Source organism: Lutra lutra, chromosome 4 (genome assembly GCF_902655055.1).
Source record: "Lutra lutra chromosome 4, mLutLut1.2, whole genome shotgun sequence".
Classification (NCBI taxonomy): domain Eukaryota; kingdom Metazoa; phylum Chordata; class Mammalia; order Carnivora; family Mustelidae; genus Lutra; species Lutra lutra.
The window spans coordinates 32,443,235-32,460,527 of record NC_062281.1 but is presented as its reverse complement, the minus strand read 5'-3'; the positions used below and the strand labels follow the sequence as shown (position 1 = coordinate 32,460,527).

Sequence of the window (17,293 nt, the reverse complement as noted above, 5' to 3'; positions counted from 1 at the left end):
GGGGATGGGGTGTCAATGAAGTGGCATCTAGGCTGATACCAGACAGATGGTGGGAGATGGGCAGGTAAAGCAAATTCATCTGCCTTGCTCTAGCAAAATATGACATGTAGATTCTTGGTTTCCTGTATAGATACTTCTCTGTTGGCATAATATATTGGTTATTTAGAAAGATGTCTCTGCTCATTCTAATATTTTATTCTAGAAGTTTAAAATAATGTAACTTAATTTTTAGTAAAAAACCAAATTCTTTATCAATTCTTATTTACATAAGCAACAAATACTATATACCCCCCCTTTTCAACAAAATCTGATAAGAAATCAAGTCTTAGTGATGTTTCATTTTTGTTTACTCCTTTCTTTTGTTTCCTTGACCTCTTGTCTTAATAATATGCACCATTTTCATATTTCACAAAATGTTTGCTCAATATTAAATGGTAAAAGCAAACAAGTACATAATAGAATATCATAATTGCCCTACGTGACCAATATCTTCCTAACATTTCTGAAAGTAAGTAATTATTCTGTTCTTTTTTGTAAATGAAAGTTCTTTTAAATACAAATCACTGAGAATTGAAGAAATTTATAATGTTTATTACCCATTCCAAACCATGCTTCATCCTCAAAATGATTTCACATCAAATCTTGTCTTAGCAGAATTCAAAACCTTTCTGAATTATAATGCCTAGCACTAAAAACTTCATCTCTGCTAGAAGAAGATAGCTGGAATGAAAGGTTCACCATTCTTTAGAAAAGGAAGTATCATAAAGAACACACCTATCTGTTTAATCCTCGTTTATTTTAGGTGCCAACAATGTGCTGAGAATATAGTGGTGAATAATCCAGACACCTGATTGCCAGACTGAGGTTATAGCACTGGAGCTTGGGTACGCTCAGAAAGAAATCTTCCATCCTCATAGATACTTGATTATTTCTCCTATTCTTTCCCCAAAGCACCTGTAACTATTTACCAGGGTGACTGTATATCGGGCATAGTGAAGTACCCAGACCTTTCTGGGGATTGTTACATTCTAATTCTGGTCCAGAGTGCCACTGTGGTCCACTGACAAGTGATAAATAGAAATTCTGTGCTGAGTTAGGGTCACAGGGGGCTCCGTGCTTCTGCAAACCAGTTCTGTGCTTAATTTCCCCACCCCTGAGCAAAGGGTTACAACAGTATACTCAGCAACTATTAATTAACTTCCTCACATTTTCATGATGCTTTCAAGGTAGAAAGACACTCACCCCAAAGTAAACCTCCCCCCAAACCTTGTCCTTAACTCCCTAGCAAAATGATAAGTAATAAGCAAAGTTAAACCACAATCCTAGGGCAATCATAGAGAAAAGTATCACCACCAAATATTTGAAAGATACAAGGGTAGTGCCTGCAATCATATCCTCCATGTAACTCACTTGTTTAATTTATGCACGAGCTATATGAATTCTGCAAAAAGACAGAAGATTCTCAAAATAGATTCTCAAAATAATTAGTTCAGTAATTATACAAATTATTGTTGATTTTTCAAAGGTGACTTCATTACTGGCACAATTCCATTGAAACTTAGAAACACTTTCATTGGGCACTTCATTTCAGTTAACCACAGCTCATAATCTAAATAACCCCAGGTTATAACGTAGGTAACACTTGCCCAGTGACTATTATGGACTTCTAGTACCTCATACCCTTCCAGCCAAACCAGGTCAGACAATAGATCCTAGATATCCTTTCTTAATAGTCTGCAAGCACTTCTGGCACCAAATGCTGCCTGATCCATGGTTCAGTAACAGATAGAACACACCATGATTATTATATCATGGAGAAGAAATTATTCAGGGAACGTACTTAGAAAAATCATTAGAATAGTTAGAAGAGCATTCTTATACTGAGCTTTCAGAAACCACTTTCAGAATAATTCCCCAAAAATAGCCCACCAGAAGAGCTGTTACCTCTGCCACAAGGGAGGTGGAGTTTCACATAGATTTTGTGGCTTCAGCTCAAGAATCACTCCACTGTAGCCATGATTGGGGTACTGTCAGGTCACTAACTGTTAGCCAAAGATCAGGAAGACACTGCCACACCTGCAATTACTGTTCCAGCAAGTCTCAAGTTCAGCCTGTCTCTCCCACATGCTCAAAGTCCAAGTTCGAAAGTCAAATAGGAGCTTCTGGTTGGTGGAGCCCAGGTTATAGCTGGGATCCCAGGTACAAAGATGTTTGGGAAGAGTAGATGTTCAGCCTCCCAACTTCTGTTTACAGGTAAAATCTCTAGAAAGATTGGCCACTTGGAACAGTATCTCTCAGGTTGGGTAAACCAAACAATGTAGTGCCTGGCATGCAAGTGCTCAGTAAAGGTTTCTACTTGCTTTTCTACTCTCAGCTTAAGCACCAATTCTTTAGGCCATTTCTGTCCATCCAGACCAGATGAAATTCTCTGGGCATAGGCTCTCTGAACTCCTACAACTTTTAGTCTTAGCTTATTTGTAATTATACGATAGAAGCGCCACGAAAGCAGGAACCAAGTATATCTTTTTGTAATACATCACAAGGGCCTCATATGCTAATAACCAGTGTGGAAGAAGTGATTATGAATTGAATTGATGGAGGATTTGTCTCATTTTCAGGTTATATTTCAATAGCATGCTATGGTATCTTAAAGGAGTAAAACAATAAATATCCATGTTTCCTAGTTTTGCAATATCTCATTAAACGAATGAGGTACATGGCTAAGAAAATCTATTTTTAAAATAAATCTATCTTCTTTCTAGCTCTTTAAGTTGAGATATCAAAATGAGATCTCTAAAATGGAGTTTTATGACATTTCATGTATAATGCACATAAAATAACCTAAAGCCTGGCCCTTGACTGTCATAACTTCCCAGAATTCCACCTAATTTTCTAGCTATGTATAGTGTCTTGGTGATAATTTTATTAGAATAATAAGCGCTTAGGTCAAGTTTGCCATGGTTTCAATTCCACATTTGTTTTTGCAGGTTGGGTTGATGTAATTGGCACTGGTGTCATATGGTACTATGGCCAATATGAAGAGAAGCCTGTAAAGAATGACATTCAAAGGTTTTTTTGTTTTGTTGTTGTTGTTGTTTTGTTTTGTTTTGGAGTCCACACAATAGACTGGTTAAGTTTGAATTCTAGGTCTCATGATTTATTATGTTCATGGGCAAATTACTATATTTCACCAAATCCAAACCATAATTAATATCGCTAAGAAAGAAGCATTCCAGGGGCACCTGGGTGGCTCAGTGGGTTAAAGCCTCTGCCTTTAGCTCAGGTCATGATCCCAGGGTCCCGGGATCGAGCTCCCGCATCAAGCTCTCTGCTCAGTGGGGAGCCTGCTTCCCCCTCTCTCTGACTCTGTCTGCCTCTCTGCCTATTTGTGATCTCTCTCTCTGTGTCAAATAAATAAATAAATAATCTTAATCTAAAAAATAAAAAAAAAAGAAGCATTCCAACTTCATAAATGTTAAATTTTATCTTGGGGGGCTATTTTATCTTAGAATTGATGAAATATAATACTCACTCCCTTGACTTTGAGCTTTTCCTCCATGTTTTTACCAACTGGACAACTGCCTGGCTTATAACTGTCTACTTCTCTCCACCTCTCCCATTCTCTGGGAATGGCAGGTGAGCAAATGTGGGACCCGGGGACATCTTTCTGCTGGATGATTTTGTCTGCTCCTCCCAATTAGTTGATCTAGGATGGACACTTAATCCAAGTTGGTTGGATAATGGTTTTCTCCCAGAAATTTGTTTGACTAACATTAGCTTTATTTTCTATATTTTTAAAATAAAAAAAGTAACACTTTGGAATAGTTTCAGATTGATGGGAAAGTTGTGCCAATAGTATAGATTGTCCCTGTGCAGCCTTCACCCAGTTTCTTCTGTGTTTAATATCTCATATTTGCGAAAACTGAGAAATTAACACTGGTACTTATTGTTACCTAAACTCCAGATTTTATTTTATTTCATTTTTTTCATTAATGTTCTCTTTCTGTTCCAGGATCCAGTCCAGGGTATAACACTGTTTTCATCTGTGTGTCTCAGGTCTCCTTTGGTTTGTGACAGTTTCTTAGTTTGTTGTTGTTGTTATTTTGTTTTTCATGATGACCAGTTTTGAAGTATACTGGTTAGGTTTGTTTTTTTTTTTTTTTTAAGATTTTATTAGAGAGAGGGGGTTGGAGAACAAATAGGCAGAGCAGACCAAGAGGGAGAAGCAGGCTTCCTGCTCAGTGGGGAGCCTGATGCGGGATTTGATCCCAGGACACTGGGATAATGACCCAAGCTGAAGGCAGCCGCTTAACTGACTGAGCCACCCAGGCACCCCCGGTTAGGTATTTTGTAGTGTCCCTCAACTTTGGTCTGTCTGGTATTTTCTCATGATTGGAGCAGAACTGTAGTTTTCTGGAAATAATTCCCCAGAGATAAGGTGCCCTTATCACATCATATCATGAGGGAAAATATATCCACATGACATCTCTAATTGTAACTTTCATCACTTGCTTAAGTTGGTGTCTGTCAGGATTCTCTATTCTTCTTCATGGTGTTTTGTTTTGTTTTGTTTTGTTTTATTTTTTGAAAGCAAGTCACTAAGTTTTCTTGGCATTTTAAAACCAAACAAATGCAATAGATTCAGTCTTTATATAATGGGGGGGCTGGAAATCCTTGGACTATGCAGGTTGTAGAGAAAGACTGTCTGCAAGGTGGGAAGATACAGCTGACACAAGAGAGAGATATTGAGGATGAGTGGGTAGATCCATGACAGCATTTCTGCCCTCTGAGGATCATAAATGTCCCTGTCTTCCAGAGGTTATATTTTGCACAAATAATGTGCCAGAAAATCTCTTTTTTGTCTAAACAAGCTTAGATTGGTTTTATGTATAACCAAAAAGATGCTAAATAAAAAAGTACGTCCGTGGATTGCTATGGAATTGAATGACAAATACTGTGCAAAGTGAGTGTCTGCCCCGAATGAGACACATAGAAGTACCTGATAATACTTGAAAATCTGAGATCATACATTAAGAACATTTGTTGTTAGAGCAGTGCACTCAATGAGAAGTGAAGAGTTGCAGCTGTATCAAGACCTTGCTGCTTGTTCAATAACTAAGTAATATTTGTGTTAGATTTAGAGGCAAGTAAAGAGCAGCCTGATATTTGAAGAATGTGATTATCCACATTCTTCTTCCCTGAGGAAAGGGCCATCAGAGCTGAAGTCTTTTAGCAAGAAGCATCTTTGATTCACAAATACTATGAGCATTTTTAATGTCCCATGACTATGACCTGGAGCAGTTTCTGCCTTGAAGTACAGAGAGAGGGAGAAATGAACATTTATACCTTTAGTAAATATCATTAGTTGATCTGTTATGACATTTATACATAAAACGAGAAAATGATTTGGGGATTAGTGGCTTTGAATTACTCTCACTTAATTCTTCATATTAAAAAATTTTTTTTTTACAATGGGAAAGAAGCTATCAAGAAGATAAGCTTTTAATATCTCTTCAATGAAGCCATCTTGATATTTCCTTTCTTTTAAAGAATCCAGTTATGAATTACTTTGCATTCTTAATTTGTTCTGATTTTCTAAAAGGTAGTTCAGCATGAAAGAAGTACAATGGAGAAGGAGCCCAGTGCCCAACAGTCTAAAATGGGCTGTCTCTATGTAACAGAAGCAGAATATGCTCCGTGGTCAGTGCCAGATCCTGGCACTAGAGCCACTGATCTAGAGCTACTAGGTGATGTGGCACAGATCATACTGAAGAAATTCCAAGTTAGAGAAATATAGTAAGAAAAAGCAAAGGAGGGAAGAAGGGGTTATAAAAGAGTTATCCGGCGTCTGGGTGGCTGAGCGGGTTAAAGCCTCTGCCTTCGGCTCAGGTCATGATCTCAGGGTCCTCGGATTGAGGCCCGCATCTGGCTCGCTGCTCTGCAAGGAGCCTGCTTCCCCCTCTTTCTCTGCCTACCTCTCTGCCTACTTGTGATCTGTCTGTCAAATAAATAAATAAAATCTTTAAAAAAAAATAGAAATAAAAGTTATCTCCAGACAACATGTTGAAATAGGCAGTCTATATCCTGTTCCATTCTACCTCTAGCATCAGCCCTGGCCATCTTTTTTTTTTTTTTTTTTTTTTCACTTCCTGAAACCAGAGGGTTCAATGCTAGTCCCGTGAGTCTTCCTGTTTCAGGTCTAAATATTCACCTTCCCCTTATAATCTGTTAATGCTTCAGCAAGCATCTATTGAACACTGAAAACAATAAAAATGCACACATATATAAATCTGCCCTATTCCCAATCTTCCATGAACTTGGTTCAGTGGGGGAGGAAAACAAGGCGTGTAGATCACTAAAACAAAAGGGAGAGTACTGTAAAAGAAGGCAAAGAACGTTAGGGTAAAATATAGCAACGGAACTAGGCAAAGAAAGGAGGAATAATTAAAGCTGTGGATTAAGAAGGTGTGCTGTGACAAATGTTATGAGTTCCTAGAAGCACACAGCCAAAAGTTGCTGAGGAAGAAATTAAGGAAAAGATCCTGGATCTGATGATTTTACTATAACTATAAAATGTGCTTTAAATGAAATGATTCATGGATCACATTCATTTATTCATATACAAATATTATAAGATTTAACAGTAGAATTGCTTGGATTTGGGGATAAGTAAAGAGAAAAAGGGTGACAATCATTTATGTAAATAATTCTTTATTTGTATTATGTATTGTATTACGTATATATTATTGTATAATGTATTATGAAAGACATAATACAATTATTATAGGAAGAACAGCATTTCCCCCATATGTTCAGACAGGAGGCAGAAGAGAAAAGGCCCACTATCACCAAACGGTTCACATAATGATCAAGTATGTGAAATCAAAAAAGAAAGAATGAGCTTTAAGAATATGGAAAATATTGAGTCAATAGATTATATAACTGAAACTAATAGAAAAGTGTATATTAATTATACTTCAATTAAAAAAATATATGGGAAATGTCCTTTTCCTATAGAGACAGATTGTGGACTGGGGGCCTCAGCTGACTGGGGCTCATTTGAGAACTTTAATGAGTGGCAGCACTTTGGAAACAACCAGGGTCCTGAAATAAAGATGAAAAGGCAACAAAAAGCAGACTAACTGCTACCCTTAGGCAGGCAAATCAAAGCATCTGAACCTAAAAGGAGATAGGAAAAATCACTTCAAAGCTTTATTATTCTTTTGCTCATTTCTGAATAACTCAAACCAATGGATATCCCGCCACGAGCTTGCTGTCCTTTTTTGCCTATGAAGAAACATAGCTGTGGTGGCTATCTATTATTTCTTTCTTGCAAGCATCCCCTACCCCTTCTGCTGCTGACTGGATACTTTCCTTTTGAGAGGTTTCTTCCCCCAGAGGATGCACAAGGGTGTGCATGCAACCCAGGGCATCCAACCATAGCCCTTTGTCAAAGATTGATCAGCTCATCACAGCACAAGGTTTGCTTTCTTTGTAAGATCGAAAACTTGGTCAGCTGTGTAGGGCTGGAACTGCACTTTGGACACAGTCTGATGGAGAATGAAATCAACACAGAAAGCAACGCTGACACCAAGTGAGAGAGGGAAACCTATTCTTGCTGATGCTGTTAAGCTATGGTTCAGTCCTGTCACCCCTTGTACTTCTGAGGTATGTGCCCCAGTGCATTTCCTTTGTTTGGTTAGGTTAGTTAGAGCCGAGTTCCTGTCCTTTGCTATTAAGAGTCCTGTATGCAGTGTTTTCAAATTACATATTTAGGTAGGAAATCAAAGTCTAAACTTTCAAATCATAATCTGCTCAGTTCATGATCATGTTTAGTGTCATGTTATAGCATAAGGATACTCAGTCAACCACCTTAGGATTAATTATTGAGAGAGAAAGAAGGAGAACAACCAGGATAAAGATAAAATATATTTTTCATCTTCTTTCACTGCCTACAGAAAGGAATGGCTGAGTTATATGGATGCCCTAAGGAAATTCTATTTTCATCTTCCCAGTGAATCACCCATGGAACATTAGGAAAATGGTGTTGTCATTTCAAAGTGCCTCTAGTCCTGGAGATGCCATCTATTGGAGACATCCTTTAAAGGAAGAATGATTTAAGGAGCTAAAAACTATCAAGTAAAAATCAAACATTAATTGATCCTCTGTTTGGGGCTGGACATAACACTGAATTTTAAGTGGGAAGGGAAGGAGGATACTCATGAGGGAAGACAACAACTTTCACTCAAAAGATCTATACCACTACAGTTCTATGAAAAACATGCCCAAGTTAATCAGTGGGGTTAGCAAAACCTCACTAATTTGTAACAACAGCAAAAGCCTTAGCAAAGATGATATTATAAAATACATTCTAAGTAGAAAACATTGCCCTTACAAGATCTCAGTACATTCTCTGAATAAATAAAAATGTAACATGTCACTTTCCACAGAACACATCGAAATCTAAACTATAAATGCCCAGAAAAAAATTAGTAAAAAAAAAAAAAAAAAAAAAAAAGTAAAACAAAGCTCCCGATCAGCATTTTTCAATTATTAGCACTCCACGGAGAATTATTCTTAAATTTCCTGAGCCTTTATCTCAGGTAAAGGTATAGATTTTGGGTAGTAGGCTATGCAGAAACCACAGGAATTTCTAGTTTGGCTGACTCTGGGTTCAACATTACAGTGTTACTCCAGGTAAAAGATGAGCATCTCTGAACGGTAAAGTTTTTATCTATCAAACTGAAATAATGATTCTCTTATAGGGTAGTTGTGAGAGGTGAATGAAAAAGGCGGGAATTGGAAACATTTGTTAAGTCGCCATTTAAAGGTGGAAAATTTTCAAAAGTATATCATCCGGAATTAAGGCAGAATATACTGAAAATTATAGCGGGGAAATAGTTAATTTGCAGGATCGGTGGCTTTGAGAGTTCATGAGGCTGTAAAGTGTTGGATGCTCAGGGGACCAAGGAAGAGACATCGGGGCCGACCTCTGCAACGCGACCGACGGGACCCTGGCTGCGCACCGTTACCAAATGGACAGGTTCCAGTTCGGTTCTACCAGCAGAATCTACCTGTCTCAGTTTGCGCCCTTTGCTTTGCGCAGTTTAAAGCCGGGTTGGAGGAGGAAGGTTGGAGGTAGAACATCGGGCAAAGAAATTACGGTTCGGAAAACAAGAACAACAAAACCAGCAAGATCGGGATGGGTGTCAGCGAATGTGCCAGGGAGTCATAAACGCCCGGAAAAGAAGTTTACATGTTAGCAGCTTTCTGGGATGCTGAACGTCGCCCTTTCCTCCTCCTAACAAATCCAAGCAACCCCCTAAAATGACTTTTTTTCCAGAAATCGGAGCCAATTTCGTTGTGGCGGAGCTTTTTCATCGCTTTAGCCCAACTTTCCTCCGTGTTTTTGGCGACGCCTGAAATTGGGCTGCCCGGCGGGCGGGAGTAACCCCCACACCCCCACTCCCCAGCGGTGCGGACAGCCCCGGGGCCCGGGTAGGAGGCACTCTGAGAGGTGCGGGCAGGGGCCGGACAGGGCGTGCTCCGGTCCCCGCCGCGGCAGCGAGCGCAGGTTCCGGAGCTCCGGGCGGCGGGGACGCGCGCGGGAGGGGGTGCTTTAAGCCCCAGCCGCGGTTTCCGCAGGAGCTATTTTTAGCTGCGCGTCGTCCGTCTTCTTCCCCGGCTTCCAACGTGGTACCCTCCCGCTCGCAGCCGTTCCTTGGTGGCTGCTATCCGCCTGTTCCCATCCCCCCCCGCCGCTGCTCGCTCTTGGTAGCGTCCACGCAGGCAGGTCCGGAAACTGAGCATGTGTGGAAGCGCTCGGCGGCCTCGGCGGCGGCGCGGGCAGAACTGGGCTGCGTCAGGCTGAGCCCATTCACCGCGCGGCCGCAGGAGCGCAGCGCCGGCGCCGCGCCGCCCAGCCCCGCCGAGAGGGGCGCACTCGCCGCCGCGGGGCCCGCCGCCGCTCACCGCAGCCCCCTCCTGGCGACCGGCAAGTAAGTTTGTAAGGTGGTTGGGCGGTGGGACGAAGGTTCTGCGCCCGGGGGAGCCCGGGCTGGCTGGCGGGAGGCGCGGCTAGCAGCTGCCCCGAATGCCCGGCGCCTCGGCGAGCCGCTTGGCCAATTTGACAGCGAGCGGCCACCGGGATGCTCGAGCCGGGGCGACCGGCGGAGCAGGAGGGCTGAACTGACTCTGGCGGGGGCCGAGGGGGCCAACTTGGGCAGAGGGGAAGGAGCGCGAGGTGAGGGGAAAGGACCCGGCGGGCGGGGAGCGGGCTGGTGCGGGATGGGGAGGCTAGGTTTGCGTGCGGGGGCCCGGCCGAGAAGAGCCGCAGAGGGAAAGCGGGGTGTCTCCGGGGGTTAGGGTGGGAGCTGCGTGAGAGCGCAGTATAGGGGCTGTTGGGCGGGTGTGTGTGTGTGTGTGAGCGTGTCCTGGTCGGAGCCGCAGAGATGGAAAGTGGGGCGCGTGAAAAGCGGATTTGAACGAGAGCAAAGGACGGTGGTGGAAGGGACAGTAGGTTCCGGAGAAAACAAGTGGACCCGGATAATTTGGGAATTAGTGCCAGGTTCAGGGCGCTATAATGATGATGCGAGGCAGCCTTGAATCAAGGTCTTTGGAGTGAGTATGCGAGGCCACTGTTGGGAACCGTCTGGAGAGAGATGGATGCAGAAAGTGGCTTGGAAGGGCCCGCTGGAAAATCGTTGAGGGATTTGGGTGAGGAGGAGGAGGGCAGCGGTGCAGAGATCGGATGGAGGAACCGGGCTGCTGGTGGAGTCAGAAGGCTCGGGAAGGGGTTTAAGGCTACGTGTGGTCCCCTGAATACTTAGTAGCGGTCCTCTGAGGTTCATTTGCACCCCAGGCTCCTCCTCCTTTTCCTACCTGGATTGGTCGCAGGGCCGCTTGCTTGCTCTGGGCGAGCTAGTAGGAGATTTGGACAGATCAGGCAGCCGGGAGGGCAGTTATTTACATGGGAACTGCCTGGGTTTCCCGTAAGTGGTTCCCAGCCTCCTCTGAGTGCAGTCTGGAGTCCGAATGTGTGTATTGCAGGGAGCGGAGAGGGGTGGTGTCTCTTCTGGGCCATAGGAATCCGTGGTCTGGCCCGGAAGGTAAGGTGGTTTGGGCTGGGAAGTCAGGCAGAAGTCTGCAGCGTGCAACTCGCGGCGGGGCGTGTGTGCGCGAGTGTATGCATGTTGCCAGCCCAGGGTCGCGTCTGTTGCTGCAGTCTGTCTCCATGACGAGGAGATCCTGGGATCCACAGGCGGCACGGGGAGGGGATTAAGGGAAACGTGTTTTCCTACGTCTCTTCTATCTCCTTTCCCCAGAGTCACATTCCTTGCTCGTCCAATGATGCACCTTTCTAATCTCTTCCCGGTCCTCCGCACACCCCGAACCTGGCTCCAGTCTTGTGCTCTGATTTGGTACCCCGAGGAGGCGGACGTCCCTTCTGTGCGGGGGGGAATCCTAGGAGTTCCGGCGGCCAAAGGGGCTCCGGCCTCGGTTCCTTACCTGGGGCGTCACTCCGGGGGTCCGCAGTTGACTCTGCTGCCCCTGCAGGTGACGCGGTGATGTTGCCCCACGGACTCCGGAAGCATGATGGCTCCAAATGGCCATTGGGACCCAGAAGCCCGGCAGAGTGACCAGCACTCATGGGTTTTCGAGACCAGGGATCTTCCCCGAGTTTCCCACATGTAAATGTAACTTAAAAAGAAAATAAGACCAGATTAATAGAATAAACAAGCGTCTAATGCAAAAAGCTTTATGCAAAAACGCCTCTTTGACTCAGAAAAATTTCACCTACCAACCGCAAGAAGGGAAGAAGCGTCTTCAGCATACAGGATCGGAAATCGGAGAGATGTGGGGGGCGGGGGGCGGGATCTGTTACCACGTCTGCGCCTTCTCAGACTCCATCCAGCTTTCTATGCTGTCTCGCCGTTGCCATATTTTTAGAGAGACTTTACCAGATACGAGGAAATGAGGATGAAGGTGACTCTGGAAACCTGTACCATCTATGGAAGGACTCAGAAAGGGAAAAGTGAGAACTTAACCTACTGTCTGCGGATTCCTAAGAGGGCTGGGCTCTGAGGTGGTTGTGCAACCACCAGAAATAGTTCCTGCATCCAAATTGCAGGGGGAGCAGCAGATGAAGGGAAGGGAGAACTCTAGAAAAGTGGTGAGGAGCATGGTATGGGCTGTCTTGCGGGGTGATCACTGACCTGTGGAGAGATACAGCAGAAAGGACAAACAAGCTTCATGGCCAGGGCACGTCCTCATATTCCATGTGACATTGGCTTTCTTAGTTTCTAGTACAATAACTATTGAGATGTACCTTATGAAATATGTCCATGATTCTGGATATCTGAAAGGTGGAGACTGAATGAAGACTTAATGCTGTCAGTTTCTCCTTCTATTACTATGTTTTGTTTTGTTTTTTAAATTTTCCATTGATTATTGTTAGAACATGTAGTTAAGGTTAGCCATCAATTCTGTTCTCCCTGGAGTGCTGTACAGATACAACATAACCTTATATGTTTGCCAGGTTTTGTTTGTTTGGAGGTCAGGGAGGAGTGATTATTGCACAAATTGATTTGGGTGCCCCCCTCCCCCCAAAAAAGGGCAGAATTTAGGCTCCTGAAGAGCTTATGAGCATGTGGAGGTGAAGTCTTCATTTATAAAATGTTAAATTTAATGTGAAATGAGAAAACCCTTCCCTGTCTATCCTTCATCTCTTGCATTGGAAATAGGATTGTATCCTTGGGCTGGTTCTTAGTCCTCAGAAGCATATTTTGACAATAATTTTCCAGGAGGATTGTTTCCTAAGCCCTGGTATGCTTTAAGAAATATTCAGTGAAATCTTTGCTGTCCTAAGGTAAAGGCATTTTAAAAAAGTGCTGAAATGGCTCGATGAGACAGAACTAGGAGAGAGAAAGAAATGTTAGTCAATATGGAAGGAGAGAAATGACCTGTTACCTCAGGGTATCTTTTTGATAGGCTTAGAACAGTGGTTTTCTAGAGGGGTGATTTTGCCCCTCCCCCCCCCCCCAGGGTACACTGGCAACATCTGGAGACATTTTTTAGGAAGGGGGTTGCTTCAGGCATCTTGTGGGCAGAGGCCAGGGATGTTGTTAACATTCTACAACACACTGGGTAGTCTCCCACAATAAAGAATTATCCGACTCCAAATCTTAGTAGGGCTGAATTTGAAAAACCCTGCCTTATCACAAGACATGTTTTGAAATAAAAACAACTCTTGTTAGGATACTTTCACATATTGCTATTGGAATTCATCTTGAAAATTAGTAGGAGTAGTTAATACTAAGAGGCTTTCTTTGCAGAATGGCTCCATGTTCAAAAGCACTTGTTTTAGGGAAATGGAAGAGGTTTCCTTTTAGCAGAACTTCTTTTCAGCCTTGAAAACAAATCCTAGCATGTATTGGGAATGTCTACAGTGATAGGTAAACATTTTTGATGAAACCGAGTAAACATTTTTGATGAAAACAAGTTATAAAATTGTTCAGCTACAGTATTTTCCACTGAACTGGTTTGGTAATTGCTCTTTAACATACATAATTAAAATTTTTTAAATTAAAAATAATTAAGATTACAACAGTAATTTTTTCATGTAGTGAGGGATTGAACAGAATCAGAGGGAAAAATGTTAGATGAATTGTAGTGAGGGATTGAACAGAATCAGAGAAAAAATGAATTTTTAGATGAATTTTTATTAGAAGCCTTATAAAATGTTCCAAAGTGAAACCCTAGTATTTGTAGACATCAACACAAGAAGGTAAGAATCCCATGTAATTTTCACGTATTGAGTTCCAATTTTAAATTGACAGCATGGCATGTATTGAGAAACAAACCTTTCTACCTTGTAGCATAGTACTCTTGCCTAGAGAGAAAGAGCAATAGCTTACACTCATGAATGTAATAAGATCAGGGAACAGTTCTAATACCACGTGTATGCAGGAACTCAGAACACTTATTAGATAAAAGCTTTGTCATTCTAGGAGGTCTAGAAGAACTAGAGAGATTCAGTCACTATTTGACCTTCTCTCCTTGCCCCCCCCCCCCCACCATTGTTTGGTGATTGGTTGGTAGATACCACAATTCATTCTACAGAGATCATCATTAGGGCTGCTTACTTCCTTTCTCGTTCTAATAACCATTCCCTTCACTCCTGGCCATGGCCATCCCTCAGTCCCTCAGGAGTTTCTGTAGCAGAAGGGACTTCAGAGTCCTGCTAAGTCTCTGGGGGTACCCGGTAATCCCTCCCTTTTTTCCTGTGTGTACAGACACAAACAGCTCTTCCTTGCTTCCATGTAGAGCAGAGATTGATGTCTCTCTTGCAAAAAGGCAGTGGGAGAGCGCTTGTTTCCCACAAAGTCAACCTCGGTGTCTCTGGTTGCATGTTTGAGTTGTTTTTCAGTTGTTTGTTCAGTTGCTGTTAGGAAGGCTTCCTCTTTCCCAGGGGAATGGTGAAAGAACGGAGGAAAAGAGAACTTCAGTGTGAACAAAACTGGTGTTGGTGGAGTGTACCTGTCATTGGACTATATAAAAGCTCACGGATATGATTTGAACCAATGAGAATCATGTATTACAAATTCAGCAAGCATTTGTCAGTTCAACGGTAGCAAGTCCGTTAGGTAGGTACTGGGACTATGGGCATCTTTAAGGCTAGGCTGCTGTGTGCATAGCAGTCAGTTTCAAAACTAAGGTCATTCAGAGAATATACATTATTTTATACACATCTTTAAAACTATCTGTAAACAGGATGGTTACTCATTTTCATGAAATTTGGAGCAATTATAGAGATACAGCATAATTCTTGAAAATACTTCTAAACACAAACATTCAGAGGGGAAGGTTACGTGGATGTCTGTATAGACTAGCCAAAGAGGGCGTGAGCAATTTGAGGTGAAAGAGGTCAGTTCTTGTCTCCCTTTTTCTTTCTTTAGGAAGTGGTTATTGATTTTGTTTGACATCTGAACAAGGAGAAATGGTTCCCTTCCCTGCAGTTCACTTGTTGAATAGATGTGTGCCCTTATATGCTGCTGATAGTCCTGGTGGAAGAAGGCAGTGGGACGGCTGGTATGATGGTTAGAAGGAAGCAGAATTTGAAATCAGTTCTGTCCTAATCATGTTTGCAGCAAAGACTCTGAATACACACCTTCAGAGACTGAGCAAGCCAAGTCACTATTTTGAGGTAACTAATAGAAAGATTATAGAACTGAGCATTTTTGTTGTTCCGCAAGTTAGGTCATACATACGCCTTATATAGGGGCAAATGAATGAACATAGCGGTTCCATTACTTAAAAACAAACTTGATGGTCATTGTGGCATGTCAGTTATCATCCCAGTTGAAAGAAAGGTAGCATGAGGGCAGGGAATTTTATCAAATGCTGTGTGTTGCTTCCGTCGAACTTAAGAACAACAACAGCAAAAGCAGGATTTGAAATTTATGCTATGGCAAAGGCAAAGAGGGTTTCTTTTTATTTCATTATAGTTTATTATCATTAAGGATGAGCAATAGCAATGCATGAAATAGGTGACCTGCCTGTGGAAGGTTTTACTTTTGTTTGTAGATGCGTGTTCATCTTAAAGAAACAAAGAGCCCAGGACATCTCCTGAGGCTTCCAGCCTTCATTATAAATAGCATGTCTCTTCTATCTCTGGGAAATTTATTATGTGATGTCATTTAGAATCAGAATACTGGGCTAAGTGGATACTGATACAGTCCTTTCTAATTTTGTGATTTAGAGTTGTCTCTCTCTTCTTGAAGAAGGTAAAAGCGACATGCTCTTTGTCATTGGGAGCACAGTCACGGGTGCTGACAGCAGCCTGTGGTACACAAGCACATGATGCTGCTTGACATTGGTCTGGGACCCCACTGACCAAAACAGTATGTCAGTTTTCTAGATTGTAAAGCCTGATTTTAACAATTTTGATTTGAACCACTGCTGTGACCAGGCTTGAGAATCACTTGATATATTTGGAAAACACCAACTGATGAAGCAGAATGCTAACCACCCATTATGAGGAAAGAGGTATAGCAGTTTCGGATCAAGAACTTTGCAGCCAAATCTGGCCCTTCTACTTAGTAGTTTTGTGACTTTAGATGAACTTCTTTTTAACTTCATGGAGCTCCAGTTCCTCATTTTTGAAATGGTGTTAATTTTTTCTTTTTTTCCTGTAGAGTTCATGATAGGATTAGAAGAAATATTTTTAAAGTGGAGGTGCCTATTAAATATGGATGTGGTGGTCTTATCTGTGCTTCTGGTGCTAGAATTTACATGGTTGCTGTCCAGGAAGGGGGAGCAGAGAGTGTAGGGAGTCAGAAAGGTCATGGTGAGCAAAGGAAGGGGGAAAAAGGCCATGGTGTGCATCATAGGTTAGGAAAGGATGTCAGTGATGAAGTCATCTGATGTCTTCTTCTAACTTATGAGGTCTTGGGGATTCAGGATTATGAAGTGATTTGCTCAAGTTTAGCAGTCACTGCATCATTTCAGCTGAGTCTACATTTTTTTCAAGTTTCTGTTCAAACCTTCTCCACTGTAATAGCACGCTTACATTCTTAGTTAAATCCATATTTCTTCTATTTATTTAAACATGCTTATTTATTTGAAGAACATCTCTTTTCAGTTGTTATAGTCTAGGTTTTCTATACACAAAAAAATTGTAAATAAATAAAAATAAAAATCAGTGGATCTGTAATTGAATTTGCATAGTTCAACTTAACTGTTCACCTAATGATCAGATTGATCAAGTATATCTTCATTTTTTTGCTAATTGGGGTGAACATAAATAGAGTTTTTGGTAAAGGTATCTAAGAACCAAAAGTATCACTATGGATAATATTCTTCAACTAGGTTACATTTATTAATGATCAGAAAATTGAAGATTGGCCTTCTGGTGGTTCTGATGCCAAAGGTCATAGTGATGTTGTTTTAAATCAGTTTAATGCTGTTGCCATTGTGGTTTCTTGAAAAGAGTTTCAGATTCAATAAAAATGTAAAAACCTATACACATTAGAGATACTTTGCAAGTTGTTAAGTTGTATTATGTATGCTGTCTTATTTGTAATTTATGGTGAAGATATATAATCAGTTTGCAGTAATAAAAGACTTAAAAGTGGAAACCAGGACAGATGGCAACTTTTAAAGGACATTCCCTTTATAATCAGACAGACTTGAATTCAATTTTTTTTTTTTTTTTTATAGTTGGTGGCTATGAAAACTTGGGCAAATTATTTGGCTTTCCAGTTTCTCCTATCTATTGAGAATCACACAAATC

The 17,293-nt window shown here is 41.9% G+C and overlaps 1 protein-coding gene across 4 annotated transcripts in view; it reads left to right on the top strand.

Annotated features, from left to right (window-relative positions):
- Positions 1 to 9,811: 9,811 nt before the first annotated feature.
- The window catches only part of OXR1 (oxidation resistance 1), a 447,991-nt gene continuing 440,509 nt past the window's right edge, over positions 9,812 to 17,293 (top strand). For 2 of the 4 annotated variants that reach the window (XM_047724297.1, XM_047724293.1), the window contains exon 1: positions 9,812 to 9,998. The gene's annotated coding sequence lies outside the window, so the exon portion shown is untranslated. The remainder of the gene's footprint in view (positions 9,999 to 17,293) is intronic. The other 2 variants (XM_047724292.1, XM_047724290.1) reach the window with 1 other exon arrangement.